Below are 15,396 nucleotides of genomic sequence, written 5' to 3' on the forward strand. Positions count from 1 at the left end.
AAAAGCCAAAACAGCAACCAAAAAATCAAACTGTTAAAGATGTAATCCAGATGATTTAGAAATAATCACTTAAAACCTTGGTAACAAAATCAAAAGGAATATGCAAAAGCCTTTCTTTCCTAAAAAATGAGGAAGTACTTTTCTTCTCTTTCCACCAACTACAGTAAAAAGGAAGGTTGTGGTGCTGATGGGCAAGAATGCCATGATGCACAAGGCCATCTGAAGGCATTTGGAGAACAACCCTGCTCTGGAGAAACTATTGCCTCCCATCAGGGGGAATGTGGGCTCTGTTTTTACCAAGAAGGACCTCACTAAGATCAGGGGCATGCTGCTGGCCAAAAAGGTGCCAGCTGTTGCCCGTCCTGGTGACTTAGCCCCATGTAAAGTCACTGTGTCAGCCCTGCACACTGGTCTGGTGCCAGAGATCTTCTTCCAGGCTTTAGGCATCACCACTAAAATCTCCAGGTACTACTGAAATCCTGAGTGGTGTGCAAATGTTTAAAGCTGGAGACAAAAGCCAGCAAAAGCACACTGCTAAACATGCTGAACATCTCCTCCTTCTCCTTTGAGGTGATCATACAATAGGTGTTTGACAATGGCAGCATCTACAACTCTGAAGTGCTTGACATCACAGAGGAAGCTCCATTCTCACTTCCTGGAAAGTGTCCCCAATGTTGCCAATGTATGTCTGCAGATAGGTTACTAACTGTCACATCAGTGTCCCACTCTACCATCAATAGATGCAAGCACGTCCTAGCTTTGTCTCTGGAGACTGATTATACCTTCCCACTTGCTGAAAAGGTCAAGGCCTTTTTGGCTGATCCATCTGCATTTGAGGCTGCTGCCCCTGTAGCCACCACCACTCCTGCTGCACCTGCTGCTGCTGCAGCCCCAGCCAAGGCTAGAGCAAGGATGAGTCAGAAGAGTTGGACAAGGATATGGGATTTGGTCTCTTTCACTAATCACCAAAAAGCAACCAATTCAGCCAACTTTATTTGTGAAACAAGGAAGTAAAATTTTACTTCTCTTAAATGTTTTTTTTTGCCTAATCCTCCTGTCAATTATGATGGTACAAATAAGTCTGAGCGGTGAGCCAGGACTTTCATCCTTGCAGAATGAGTGGCAACTGGTTGTCTTTCTCTCCTTTGGCATCAGTGGAGACCATGTGAGAACCCTGCACTTCTATCCCCACCTGTTGGTAACAAGGTACCCCTACTTACTCTTGATTGAGGTAGTATCAGTAGATAGGACTTTATCACTACTCAGTAGTAAAGAGAAGTTACCTCCTCAAGAGTCAAAGGAGGCTGAATAAGGAATATGAGATTTCACTGTAACCTGGCAGTACCGAGCAGCACTCTCCCTTCCCCTGCCAGATTAGTGTCAAAGGTGGCTAGCTAACACAAAATTTAAATGAGATCTAAAGTCTTGTACATAGTCCCTAAAATATCTAGGACTTAATTTAAAATTGTTTTGACATACAAAGAACCAGGCTTAAATGAGAAAAGGTAATCAACAGATGCCAATGCTTAAGTGATACAAATGTTAGAAATATCTGACAAGAATTTGAAATCTTTCATCATAAAAATGCCTTTTGAGCAATTATGAACATATTTGATATATTTTTTTAAAAAGAAATCCTTAGCAAGGAAATAGAAAATAAAGAATCCTGAGGGAGAACAATAGAAATTATGCAATTTGAACAGAAAAAAATAATTTGGAAAATAATACAAAAAATAGGGACTCACAGGTCTCTGAGACTATTACAAAAGATCTAACATACATCTTATTAGAGTTCCAGAGAAGAAGGAAAATGGCAGAGTTGGAAAAAGTATTCTAATACTTTTAGAAATAAAGTATTATTTCTATAAAGAAATATTTCTATAAAGAAATAAAAGTTGAAAACTTCTCCAAATTAGCAAAAGATATACATTTAGGAATTTAAGAAACTGAGCAAACCCTAAACAAGATAAACTAACTTCTGAAAATTAAAGGTAAAAGAAATTTTTATAGCAAACAGAGAAATAACACCGTACCTGTAGGGAAAATTTTCTAATGATAGTGAATTCCTTTTTTTTTTTTTTTTTTTGATAGTGAATTCCTGATAAGAATTCACGGAAGCCAAAAGGAAGTAGCATGTTTTTAAAGGGCTGAAATAAAAGAACTTCATTCCAGAATACACATCCAAGAATAACAGACTTCAGGAATAAAGAGGAATTCAAGATGGTCTCAGATGATGGAAAATAAAACAGTAAACAAAAGAGAAATAAAAATCAAATGGGAATTATTGCCAGGTGATTTGCCCTCAAAGAATGGCTTAAAGAAGTTATCTAAATAGAAAATAAATGATAAAGGAGCAAATTTTGAAACATCAGAAAGGAAGTAAACAACAGAAATCAAAATTATGGGTAAATACAAAAGACTTCCCTTCTCCTATTAAGATTTCTAAATTATACCTGCTGATTGAAGCAAAAATTATAAAACTGTTTACTCTAGCTCTCAGTGAATATACAGGAAATATTTAAGATAATTATATTATAATTGAGGTAAGGAGGAATAATGAAAGGGTAGAAAACTTTTCAGTACTTTACTCAAGCCAGTCAAATGCTGACACCAGTAGACTGTTATAAGTTATGTAGATTCAATATTAAACCTAAAGCAAATAATTAAAAATTCTATACAAAGAGCTACACTTATAAACATCACAGATAAATTAAAATGGAATTCTAAACAATGTTCAAGTAACCTATAGGAAGAGAAGAAAAAGAAAACACAGAAATGAAAAACAAAGAATCAAACAGAAAACAAAAAATAAAATGACAGTTATAAGCCCTAAACATATCATTATATGTAAATAATCTAATTACAATTAAAAAATAAAGATTGAAAGAGTATATTTAAAATTATGATGCAACAGTATGCTATCTACAAGAACCTCACATAAAATACAGGTTTCCCTCACTATCTAATAGTAGAGTGTTCTTATGAAACCTCTCATAAGACACAACATGGCACAAAGTGAAGAAGCAATTATCACTAATTTATATAGAAAGAATTTTCCAGCATTCCAAGACCCCCTAAATAACTTCTCTTTGGCTTTTCTAATGCCTGACGACACAACTTGCTAATGGATGCACAAAAGGAATAAAGATAAGAACAGATGCTTGTGGACACAGTTCAAAGCTACAGAGCCTTGATGCTGAGATGCTGAGTATAGTTCCTCGAGAAGGAGTTTGGTGGTGCCACTCTTGCTGCTACTGGTTGGCCCTGCCTCTATAATGGCTCAATGCAAAAGAAACACTGCATACCTTTTTTGTCTTTTTTCATAAGTGAAAATCCTCTTAGGATTTCTTGAGGTTAATGGAAACATGTATTAATGTAGATGTTTCATAAAAGTGAAGTAGCATAATGCAAACTTTCAAAAAGTGGAGAGTAGCTGTATAATGACATATCACTACATAGTGATAAAAGGGCCAATCCACCAATAAGACAACAATACTAAATGTGTATACACCAAACAAGAGAGTTGCAAAATATGCAAAGTGAAACTGGTAGACTGGAGGAATAGGCCAATCTACAATTGTAGTTAATCTTTCCACACCCATCTCTCAAGCAAGCAGTGATAGACAACTAGACATAAAATTAGCAAAAATATAAAAGATATCAACATTGTTATTAACCAACAGGATCTAATATGCATTTATATGATATGCCACCTAATAACAGTAGATTATACATTATGTCCACAGAACATTTACCAAAATAGACCACATCTTAACCATAAAGCAAACTCAAAATATTAAAAAGAATTTAAATCATATGGAATGTATTCTCTGACGACAGTAGTATCAGAATAGAAAATTAATATTAAAGCAATCACAGGACAACCTCCAAATGCTTGGAAACTAAACACTATATTTCTATGTGATCCAGACCAGAGGAAATATTAAAGGAAATAGAAAAAGAATAAATTTAACAGAATGAAAGTGAAATCCTACATAGGATGCAGCTAAAGTAGTGATAAAGAAAAATGCATATCGTTAAATGCCTATATTAGCAAAAAATAAAAGTCTCAAATCAATAATCTAAGCTGTCACATCAAGCAACTAGAAAAAGAACAAAAATAAGTACAAATCATGCAAAAGGAAGGAAATAATAAACAAAGAAACAAAACCAAGAAACTAATGAAACAAGAAAACAGAGAAACAATGAAGAAAATCTATTTAACAAAAGCTGGCTTTTGGAAAAGATCAGTAAAATTGACAAATCTCTGGTGTAACAGATTAGAAAAAAAAAGAGAGAAGACATCAATGTCATGAATAAAATAAGAAATATTTCTATAGCCTCTACTGGTATCAAAGGGATAGTAAAGGAACAATACAAATAACTCTACACAAATTAATGTGACAACATAGATGAAATGGACCAATTCTTGAAAGCACAAATTAACACTACTCAGCCAACATGAAATAGATAAATAATGTAAACTGTTCCATAAATCTTAAGAAATTAAATTGTTTATTTAATAAAATTCTAAAAAAGAAATCTCCAGGCTCAAATAGTTTCATTGGAAAAGTGTACTAAACATTTTAAGAAGAACTAACAAAAATAACAAGAACTAATTTTAAACAAGCTCATGTAAAAAATAGAGGAGGAAAGACTTTCCAACTCATTTGATATAGCTATCAATTACCCTAATCCAAAATCCAGATGACAAAAATAGTAGAAAGAAAAGAAGGAAGAGAGAAGAGGGAAGGAAGGAAGGGAGGTAGGGAGGGAGGAAGGAAGGAAGGAGATAGGTAAGAAAGAAACAATAGAACAATATTCTTCATATATATAGACAAAAAAATTCTGAACAAAGCATTAGCAAATAGAATTCAGAAAAAACATAAGAAACTAATACATCATAACTAAATGAGTTTATTTTAGGGATGCAAGACTAGATCAATATTTGAAATATAAGAAATATAACCTGTCATATTAAAAGGGTAAAAAAGAAAAACTACATGAAAAATTGCAGGATCTTATCAATGGATGCAGAAAAAGCATTTGGCAAATTTGAACACCCATTCATGATAATCAGTTTTAGAAAACTAGGAATAGAGAGACTTCTATAGCTTGCTTAAAAAAAAAAAAAGGAAACTACAAGTAATCTACAGCTCATGGTAAAAGACTGAATGCTTTTTCTCCAAGTTTAGGAATAATACAAGTTTATCCAATCTCACCACTGCTATTCAACATAGAATTGGAAGTTGTAGCCACCAGGATACACTTAAGTAAATGAAATAAAGGCATTTAGATTGGAAAAGAAGAAATTATTTCTATTTGCAGATGACCTGACCACCTATGTGGAAAATCCCCCAAATAAATGTACACTTGTACATTTATATACATATAATACATTTATATACACATATATATAACATATATAACATTTATAGCATATATATACATATATATAACTTCTGAACTCACATATAAATATAAGTATATATATATAAGTTGTACATTTATATATAAAATTTCTGAATTCACATATAAATATATCATATAAATGTGAGTTCAGAAATGTCACATAGTACAACATAAATATTTTAAAAAGTCAATGACATTTTTATATATACTAGTAATGAATGCATCAAGATCAAAATTGAAAATGTAATATGAGTTCCAAACCCACCAAAAAAGGGTAATACCTACGTATACATCTAATAAAATATGTACAACACTGATATGTTGTAAATTATAAAATGCTGATGAAATCAAAGAAGATCTAGTTATATGGAAACACATAACATGGTCATGTATTAGAAGACTGAACACAGGTAAGACATCAATTTTCTGCAAATTGTCATACATATACAACATGATTCCTATGAAATCCTAGCAAGATATTTTGTAGGTATATATAAGATTATTCTAAAGTTTATGTAGAAAGGTAAAAGAATTAAAATACCTATAAAACTTCTGAAAAATATAATAAAGTGGTAGGAATTACTAGTCCATGTGATTTGAAGATTTATTATAAGATATAATATCAGGACTATGGTATTAGTAAAGGCATAGACACATAGATCAAAAGAATAGGATAGAGAATCCAGAAACACACAGAAATACAGCCAACAGATTTTTTGACAAAGGGAAAAAACAATTCAGTGGAGGAAAAATAGCCTTTCAACAAATTCTGCTGGAGCAATATGACACCCATAGGCAGAAAAATAAATCTCAATCTAAGCCTCACAATTTACACAAACCTTAATTCCAAATAGATGGTAGATTTAAATAAAAAAGTATAAAACTGTAGCACTTCTTGAAAACACTGAAGAAAATCTTTGGGACTTCAGACTGGTAAAGAGTTTTTAAACATGACACCAAAAAGATGTCCATAAAAGAAAAAAAAAAAGATGAACTGGACTTCATCAAAATTGAAAACTTTTACTTGTGAAAAACCCTGTAAAACAGGATGAAAAGACGAATTATAGACCAGAAGAAAATATTTGCAAAGCACATATCTGATGAATGATTTGGATCAAGAATTTATAATGAACTTACAAAACACAACAGGAAAAAAAAAACTAATTAGAAAATGGGCAAAGATTTTTTCCCTGAAGAAGATAAATGGATGGTATATAAGCAGGTAAGATGTTTCATATCAATTGTCATTAGGGAAATGCTAATTAATACCACAATGAGACATCACTACACACCTACTGGAATAGCTAAAATTAAAAATAGTGACAACATGAAACACTGGTGAGACTATGAAGAAATTCAATCTCAGGGCGCCTGGATGACTCAGTCAGTTAAGAGCCCAACTTTTGATTTTGGCTTAGGTCATGACCTCAGGTCAAGACTGAGCCTCGCTTCAGACTCTGCACTTAGGATGAGTTCATTTGTAACTCTCTCTCCCTCTGCCCCTTCCTCTGCTTGTACTCTCTCTCTCTCTCAAGTAAATAAATACATAAATAAATAAACAAATAAATAAATAAAATCTTAACAAAACAATCCCTCACACACTGTTGCTAAAAATGTAAAATGGCAGAGTTGCTATGAAAAATAGCTAGGCAGTTTATTAAAAAAAATAAACTATACATTACCATACAACAGATCAATTGCATTTCTGGGCATTTATCCCAGTGAAATAAAAACTTGTATCTACACAAAAACCTGTGCATAAATTTTTTTATGGCAACTTTCTTTGCAACAGCCCCAAATTGAAAGCAACAAAAATGTTACTTAACATGTCTATTAACAAACAAAATGTAGTATCTACATATCATGGATTACTATTAATCAATAAAAAGGAAAAAACTATCAATATTTGCAGCAACCTGGATCATTCTCAAGATCACTGTCCTGAGTGAAAAAAAAAAAAAAAAAGCCAGTCTCTAAGGGTCATATACTGTATAAACCCATTTACATAATATTCTCAAAACAAAGTTACAGAGGAGTAGAACTGACTAATTGTCAGGGTTTAATGAACAAAGCAGTTTAGGGATTTGTGTATGGCCATAAAAGGGTAGCAGAATGGGAATATTCATGGCAAAGTAGTTCCGTATGTTCTGCATTGAAGTAGTAGTTTCACAAAAGCACACGTGATAAAATGTCATACAACTATACTTACATTTTATGGTGTTAACAGTTTCTTGGTTTGCTATTGCACTATAGCCATGTAAGATGCAACCTTTGGGAGAAACTGGATGAATGGTACCTGAAAACTCTCTGTGTGGTCTTTGCAACTTCCTGTGAATCCATAATTATTTCAAAATAAGAAGTTGGCAACAAAAAAAAAGTGACCAAAAATAACTAAATAAGAAAAACACTAGGCATTGAGACAGTAAGCCATAAACTTCTGGTATTACTATCACGTTATTGTTTATATTGTATTAAGGAATAATATCAAAAACTTAAGTATAAGGCAAGTGGATGGTTGCATGTACCTCTATCTTCACTTTTTATTTTTTTTATTTTTTTTAAGATTTTAATTATTTTTCATGAGAGACACAGAGAGAGAGGCAGAGACACAGGCAGAGGGAGAAGCAGGCTCCTGGCAGGGAACCCAATGTGGGACTTGATCCCAGAACTCCAGGATCATGCCATGAGCCAAAGGCAGAGCCTCAACTGCTGAGCCACCCAGGCATCCCTATCCTCACTTTTTAATATATAAATTCCATAACTCAAACAGTTCAGTAGGACTTTCACTGAAATATCAAACTCTGATAAGGTCTATCTAGAAAAATAATATGGGCAGTATTTGCAACAAGATATGGGGTAGAAACCAAACAACAACAATAACAACAAAAATAAAGATGTGGAACATTAGGAAGTTGAAGAAAGGTCACTGGAAGAGCAGGGAAGATAGATTTTACTAGAAGACATCAGAACACACAAAATTACTGTAACTAAATTTGTACATGATTGATCAGAAATTAGCACAGAGATATTTGGAGCTAATTAGAAAGTCTAAAAACAAACAAAAACTTTAAAAATAATTTGGTATCCTTTAAAGTACTAATAGCAGTGACAAAATATGCCAAAAGTCAAGAATATGGTTTAGGAATCAAGTAAGCTTAGACGTGGATCCTTGTTCTTACATTAACTGGCTAGGTGACATTCATTCAACAGCAATTTCTCGAGGGTTACCTATGTTTCAAGGGTTATGTACCACATTGATGGAGCAATAATAATCAAAATAGAATTATTCCATCTTGTAAGAGAAATGTAAGAAGGATACAGACAAATAAACACATCAGTTATGCAGTGATAAAATCCTCTACAGTAAATATGGGGAGAATGGAGGTTAATAGATAAGAGACCAGATCAGAATAAAAGAGAGCAGCAGTGTAGAGTCTGCTTCAGATCCATTCTCCCTCTCCTTCAGCCCCTCCTGCTTGTGTACTCTCTCTGCCAAATAAGTAAATCTAAAACAAACAAACAAAAATATATTTTTAAAAATGAGAGCACCATTTCTGAAGAAAGTGATCCCTGAAGTGACATATAAAGGATGAGTAAGAGTGGTTTAGATGAAGACCCAGGAATGGAGAGAAGTGGGTAAAGATTATAAACGTGACTCAATACAGATGGCACATCATTTGGAAGATGGAAAAGGAAATAATTTATTCAATGTTGCTATAGTCAGCTTACTTTTCATCCTTTCCATGTGTAACACCTATATGTTTGATGAACATAGAGGTTCAATAGAACAGCCCACATTAAGAGCCCTGTAGGTCAAAATAGACTTATAACTCTATAGTTAATTATTGTGAATACAAAACAAAACACAGAAAGGAAAGGAGAGGGCATTCTATTTGGTGAAACAAGCAAAAGTTCCATGTCAGGAGGCTTAAGATTAAAAGATCAGCCTAATAGATCACAGGGTGGCTTTTAGTACTAGGACAAAATTCTGTAGGAAAGGTTTATAAAAGTCTGTTACATTTTTAATAGAGAAATAATATTTCTAGAATTTACACAATATTCAGATTTACAAATGTGTAGGTCACAGCAGATTACAGAGGTAAAGCATACACTCATCTGAAATATCCTAAAAGAGTTTGAAGAGATTGAAAACATGAACAAAACACAAGTGTATATGAAAATTCCCTCCAGGTTTCCTACCTTAGATTCTCCTTACCACATGAGCTATAATTAGAGATTAAAACTGGGGTGTCTGGATGGCTTAGTAGGTAGGGTATGTGATTCTCGGTCTCAGGGTCATGAGTTCGAGCTCCCCACTGGGGGTAAAGATGATTTAAGTGCATTAATTAATTAATTAATTAATTAATTAATATAAAGATAAAGAGATTGGAAGTTCCAAGAAATTGTGTTTATATGATTTTGTGTGTTGAATGGTGGCTTTTAGTACAGAATGATATGCAATCTATATACCAGGGATCAGAATATATCCTATGAAAATGAGTTTTAATGTTTAGTTATGATTCATAACACAATGTTACACAAACGGGTAGCAGTATTTAGATATTAAACCACTTCTTGTCAAAATTTGCCCATATGTTTTTCTAATATCCATTAACTACCACATCATGAAAGAGATTCTAATTTGTCATCATTTAGTTTCTGAAGTTAGTAAGAAAGGTAAATATAAACTCAGCTTATACCAAGAAGCAAAAGCTAATTCAACTATACTCAGAGACACAGATGCAATAAGTGCATGTCAAAACATAGCATTTTCATAGGCAATTGGGCATTTACATTTCTGAGTGGGTTTTTAGAATTGTAATTATCCAATTTAGAAGGCAAGAGGGCAATTTCCTTATGAAAATAAAGCCTTATCAAGCCTGATCAAAATGCAGTTGGGACCTTATACTAATTGATGACACTGGAATTGGAGACAATCTTAAAGTAATGATTGCAGGAGATGAACCATAGAATAACTTGCACTTTTCTCCATCACTAGGCAATAACTTTAAAATAATAATTTCCTACATTCACACATATAGTCATTTCATATTTCTTCTTATTATTTCCAATGATAGGTCTTCAGCAGGTGAAAATTGGAGGAAGCATGAATATTGTGTTTAGTCCACAGGAAATGGTGGTAAATTTAAATCTGTATTGGGTTTCACAGTTCCTCTAGAGAAGGGATTGAAAGTATTTTGAGTATCAAACATTAAGTAGTGTTGATAAAAACACTGTTCTCAAATATTTGGAGGTAGTAATAAAAATAGATAAAAGTAAGCCAAGGAATAGTTTTTTTTTTTTTTTATTCATTTATGATAGTCACACACACACACACAGAGAGAGAGAGAGAGAGAGAGAGGCAGAGACATAGGCAGAGGGAGAAGCAGGCTCCATGCACTGGGAGCCCGACGTGGGATTCGATCCCGGGTCTCCAGGATCACGCCCTGGGTCAAAGGCAGGCATTAAACTGCTGCGCCACCCAGGGATCCCCCCAAGGAATAGTTTTAAAATGAGGAAATATGAAGCAATGGTGAAGTTATTGCTCACCAAATATTCCATTTTTTCCCTACATTTTCCAATCTTCGTGCAGATGGCAATTGTCATATGACAAATTCTAGTCAATGGGCAGTGAGGAAAAGTAATGTGTCATTTATAGACTAAGACAGTGACATTCTCATATGGAATTATTCAGAATATCTTTTCTTGTTCCAGTGAATTTGGAAATTTGTTTAAGTTGATGGTGTTATATGAAACTCCCATTAGCCTTGGTCTCTGAGTGAGAAGATCCCCTTAGTATGCCAAACTGGAAATGAAATGATAGAATGAAATAAAACTGGGTTACTCTAAGCCATTAAAAAACAAACAAACAAACAAACAAACAAACAAACAAAAAACTCTCCTTTGACTGATCCACGTTACCTGGGAACACGAACCTAGGATGCAAAATGGATAAGAAACTGTGCAGGATTTCTAACAACATCAGGACTACTACTGATCTTTGGAGAAAAGAGGTTCTCTACCCTGATCTATGAGTCTTGCTGACTTGGTTAAAAACAAATAAAAAAATATAGCATTCCTTGCATATACAATTTAAAAATAAACTTGATTTCCAATCACTTTCAGTTTTACTGAAAAGTTGCAGCACTATACAGAGTTCTCATTTACCCCTCACCCAATTTCCCCTATTGTTAATCATCTTACATTAATATGGTACATTTGTCTTAACTAATGAACCATCCCTGATACTTTATTATTATTCATTAACGTTCATACTTTATTTGCATTTCTTTAATTTTTATCTAATATTCTTTTACCTATTCCAGGATCCCATCTAGAATATCATATCATTTATTTTTCTTGTCTCCTTAGACTCTACTAAACTATGACAGTTCCTCAGACTTTCCTTGTTTTTGATGACCTTTGCAGTTTCAAGGAGTACTGGTCAGATCTTTTGTAGACTAAATTTCAATTTGGGTTTTTCTGATGGTTTTCTCATAGTTAAACTATGATTATGAGTTTTAGGCAGGAATATCACATCATACCAAGAGCACATACTATTGAGATGACATATCACTAAGGATGTTCTCCTCAATGACCTAGCTGAGGTAGTATGTTTTAAGTCACCCCCCACCCCCACCAGCCACTTCCAGAAAGTTACTCTTCATTCCAACTTTTCATGCTGCACTCTACAGAAGAAAGTCATTTACATATATATTTTTATATCTTGATAATTCTACTTGGAGTCCCATTCTCCACTTGTAAAATGTTCCAACAATTCTTGGTACCTTGTCCTAATGGTATCTATACAATAAAGACACTTCATGTAATGCAGGTTCAAACTTGTGGAAAGATACGTTAAGCTCATGCTTCTTTAATATCTGTCTTTGGAGGTTGCATCCATTATTTACATATCCACTTTCACAACAACTCAGAATATTAGCATTTCAGAGCTGTACATAACAAAGTACATTAGCAGCTCGAGCTGCCATTAAAAATATCACAGACTGAGTGGCTTATACAATAGAAATTCATTTTCTCACAGTTCTGGAGATTGGAAGTTTGAGATCAGGGTACAGAATGGTTGGTTTTTGGTGAAGACTTCCTGGCTTGCAGTTTACAGCATTTTCTATTGCACATGGCCTCCACGGTTTTACTTTGGTTCATTCATTTATGAATGTGGAAAAGGAGAGCAAGTGAGCCCTTTGGTGTCTCTTCTTTCAAGGACACTAATCCCATCAGATCAGGGACTCACCCTTAAGTCTTTAGTTAACCTTCATTACTTCCTTCAAGGCCCATCTCCAAAACCACCACACAGGGAGTTAGGATTTCAATACAATGAACTTTTAGGAGACACAAATATTTAGTCCATTACTAAAGGAAAGAAATAAAAGAAAAGCCAAGTAATGAATAGAAGATGATATGTAATATCTAATTTCTCTTCCATCTAATTCAAATAAAAGAATACAAAATTAGTGGAAAAATATTTTATTCTATTGTTTTATTTACTATATGTCTTTGGAAAAGCAGTAATATTTACCTTTCAAATGTGAACTAAGTGTCAAGACATGATTAGATATAAATCTATTCAAACCAACCCTAAAATGAGGCCCCTTATATAAACACACAGCACAATTAGGATGAAACGGTCATCTCAATACTGCTCTACTAATGAGAATTGCCTCTATGAAATGACTATATTCATTTAATTAAAAAGCCCATTATGGATCTCATTCAAAATGTTGTTCACTGAGCTCTTCAGAATAAATCTAATTTGTTTTAGTGGAGTGTTTAGGAGTGTCATTTTTATTTGTTTTCAAAGATGGTAAAACAACAGGGTCTTAGAAAATATAATGAGCTATTCACCAAAAGAAGTTACAGTGAATGGCTTTTATAAATTGAGAAAGCCTTAAAATTAAAAGGGAGTCATGTCATCATAATATGCTAAGAAAAGGACAAAGGAGAGGTTCTGCTCAATACAAGAGAGAAAAAAAATGGAACAATGATACAAAATGCAAAGCTTTCTTCTACTTTCTACTTGTTCAGCATCTTTATAAAGTTGTATTTTAACAACTCTAATTATTGTACTTGAGAAGGAAACACTACAGTAATGTCTACTATAATAGCAGCATGTTCAAAGTAACATGATACATAGTTTTCATATAATTTCATTTGATTTAATACATAGGAAACCTTGAGAAAAATCTTTTCAAACCCCAGGAAGTGTATAAAGCCTTTAGTCTATAAAAAAAGTAGGATCATTAATTGATGAGAAAATAATGAATAATTAAATATATTGCATTAGAACAACTGATTATTTAACAGAAATTTTTTTTTACCTAATTATATTGCAAAATACATTTCAAGTGGAGTAAATTTTAAATGTAAAAATGTAAATAGACGTCCAGAGCAAAATAATATTACCATTGATTTCTGGAAAACAAAGAAGTCAGAGAGTCATAAATGATTTAGCAGAGGGGAGGAATTTATATCCCAAGGGTCTACAGAAAAGATTCTGATAAGAAAAGGGCCTATTTGTTCCACCAATCTCTTGAGAGGGTCCAACAGAAATGATAGTAGACAGTGCGAAACTGGTGCTAAAATCGTTTGAAAGGCCTACTCCTTCTGATTGCAGGAAACAGAGGGACAATTCTGCAAGGTGGACAGAGACACAGAGGCTCTGGATATGGATGAAGTGGCCCATTGGTGTGCAGAGGCAAGGCATCAGGCTGAACCATGGGGGAGTGCAAGCTGCCATGAGCTAAACTCTCTCTTCTCTCACAATCTTCTGGAAAATAGACCGGACACTAGAGGATGGCTGAATAAATTGCATTATCTGGAGGTAACAAACAAAAATACTGAAATACTGATATTTGCTAAGAGAAAGAATCCTCCCACAAAAAGTTATGCCTTGCTATCCTCCCAATCTTCGTCCAGTAAAGCCATAGGAATCAAATGTCCCCATGAAAATCTCCTAATAAGCTTTTTAGTATTTCAACTATTAATGAAGAAATCCCTCAAAAAGTAGAAAATGAAGCAACTGAAAATAAGAGAAAATATCATAGAAAATTTAAAACACTGATCTAGAAGATCCAATCTATGATTAATGTAGAGAGACCATATATTCCAGTTTGCCCTGTGAGTTCTTGTTTAGAACTGTTTTTCCAGCAGATTTATTGACAATGCCACTTTCAAGTCAAAAATATCCAACTGTGGACTATTAATTATAAGATCATACTACCAGACAATTAGAATTTTCAAAAAGATAATTTAAAAGATTAGAAAAAGTTTCAGTAGATGCCAATAAAACATCAGAGCACTGATGTCAAGTAAAGGATCTTAAACATCTTCAGAAGTGGAAAAATAATATGAAATAAAAGTTCATTAGAAAATGATTAGGTATCTCAATACGACTGTATTCTTTTTTTCTGCCTACATCTCTATTATTCTCAGTTTCCTTCATCACCTCATATTCTTTGCTATCAAGTTTTGTTGCCTTCAACTAGTTCTAAGCCTTTTTGTAATCTCATTCTATACTTAAATCTTTGATGATGTAATCCATACATGAAACTCCAAATTCCATCAAATAGATAACGATTTTCAAAGTTTTATTCTTGGCACATACTTCTCATCTCAGCTCCAAGTCTAAATCCAAGTATATCCAAATGAGCATTTGACATTTCCCCTAAAACGACAAAACAAAACAAAAAAACCCTCACATCAAAAACCAAAAGAAAGGAAAAAACTAAAAATAATAATAATAAAAATGAAAATAAAAACACCAAAACAAAAAACCCCAAAAATCCTCAATGTCATAAATCCACAATATAATTCCCTTTTTATCACCTCCACTTTCAATCTGTACTTCTTTCAAGAATCTTCTTCCCTGGATAGTACCACACAGTACAATCTGGAAACCAGAAAACAGAATTCTTGGAATCATTCTTCACTCTTCTCTGTCCAATACTCTTACATTGAATTTAT

The 15,396-nt window shown here is 33.5% G+C and overlaps 1 protein-coding gene and 1 pseudogene across 3 annotated transcripts in view; one reads left to right on the forward strand and one right to left on the reverse strand.

Annotated features, from left to right (window-relative positions):
- The window catches only part of LOC140601858 (large ribosomal subunit protein uL10 pseudogene), a 30,924-nt pseudogene extending 29,962 nt beyond the window's left edge, over positions 1-962 (forward strand).
- The window catches only part of LRRTM4 (leucine rich repeat transmembrane neuronal 4), a 708,453-nt gene that overhangs the window by 442,893 nt on the left and 250,164 nt on the right, over positions 1-15,396 (reverse strand). The gene's annotated exons all lie outside the window — the stretch shown is intronic.

Source organism: Canis lupus, chromosome 12, assembly GCF_048164855.1.
Source record: "Canis lupus baileyi chromosome 12, mCanLup2.hap1, whole genome shotgun sequence".
Taxonomy (NCBI): Eukaryota; Metazoa; Chordata; class Mammalia; order Carnivora; family Canidae; genus Canis; species Canis lupus.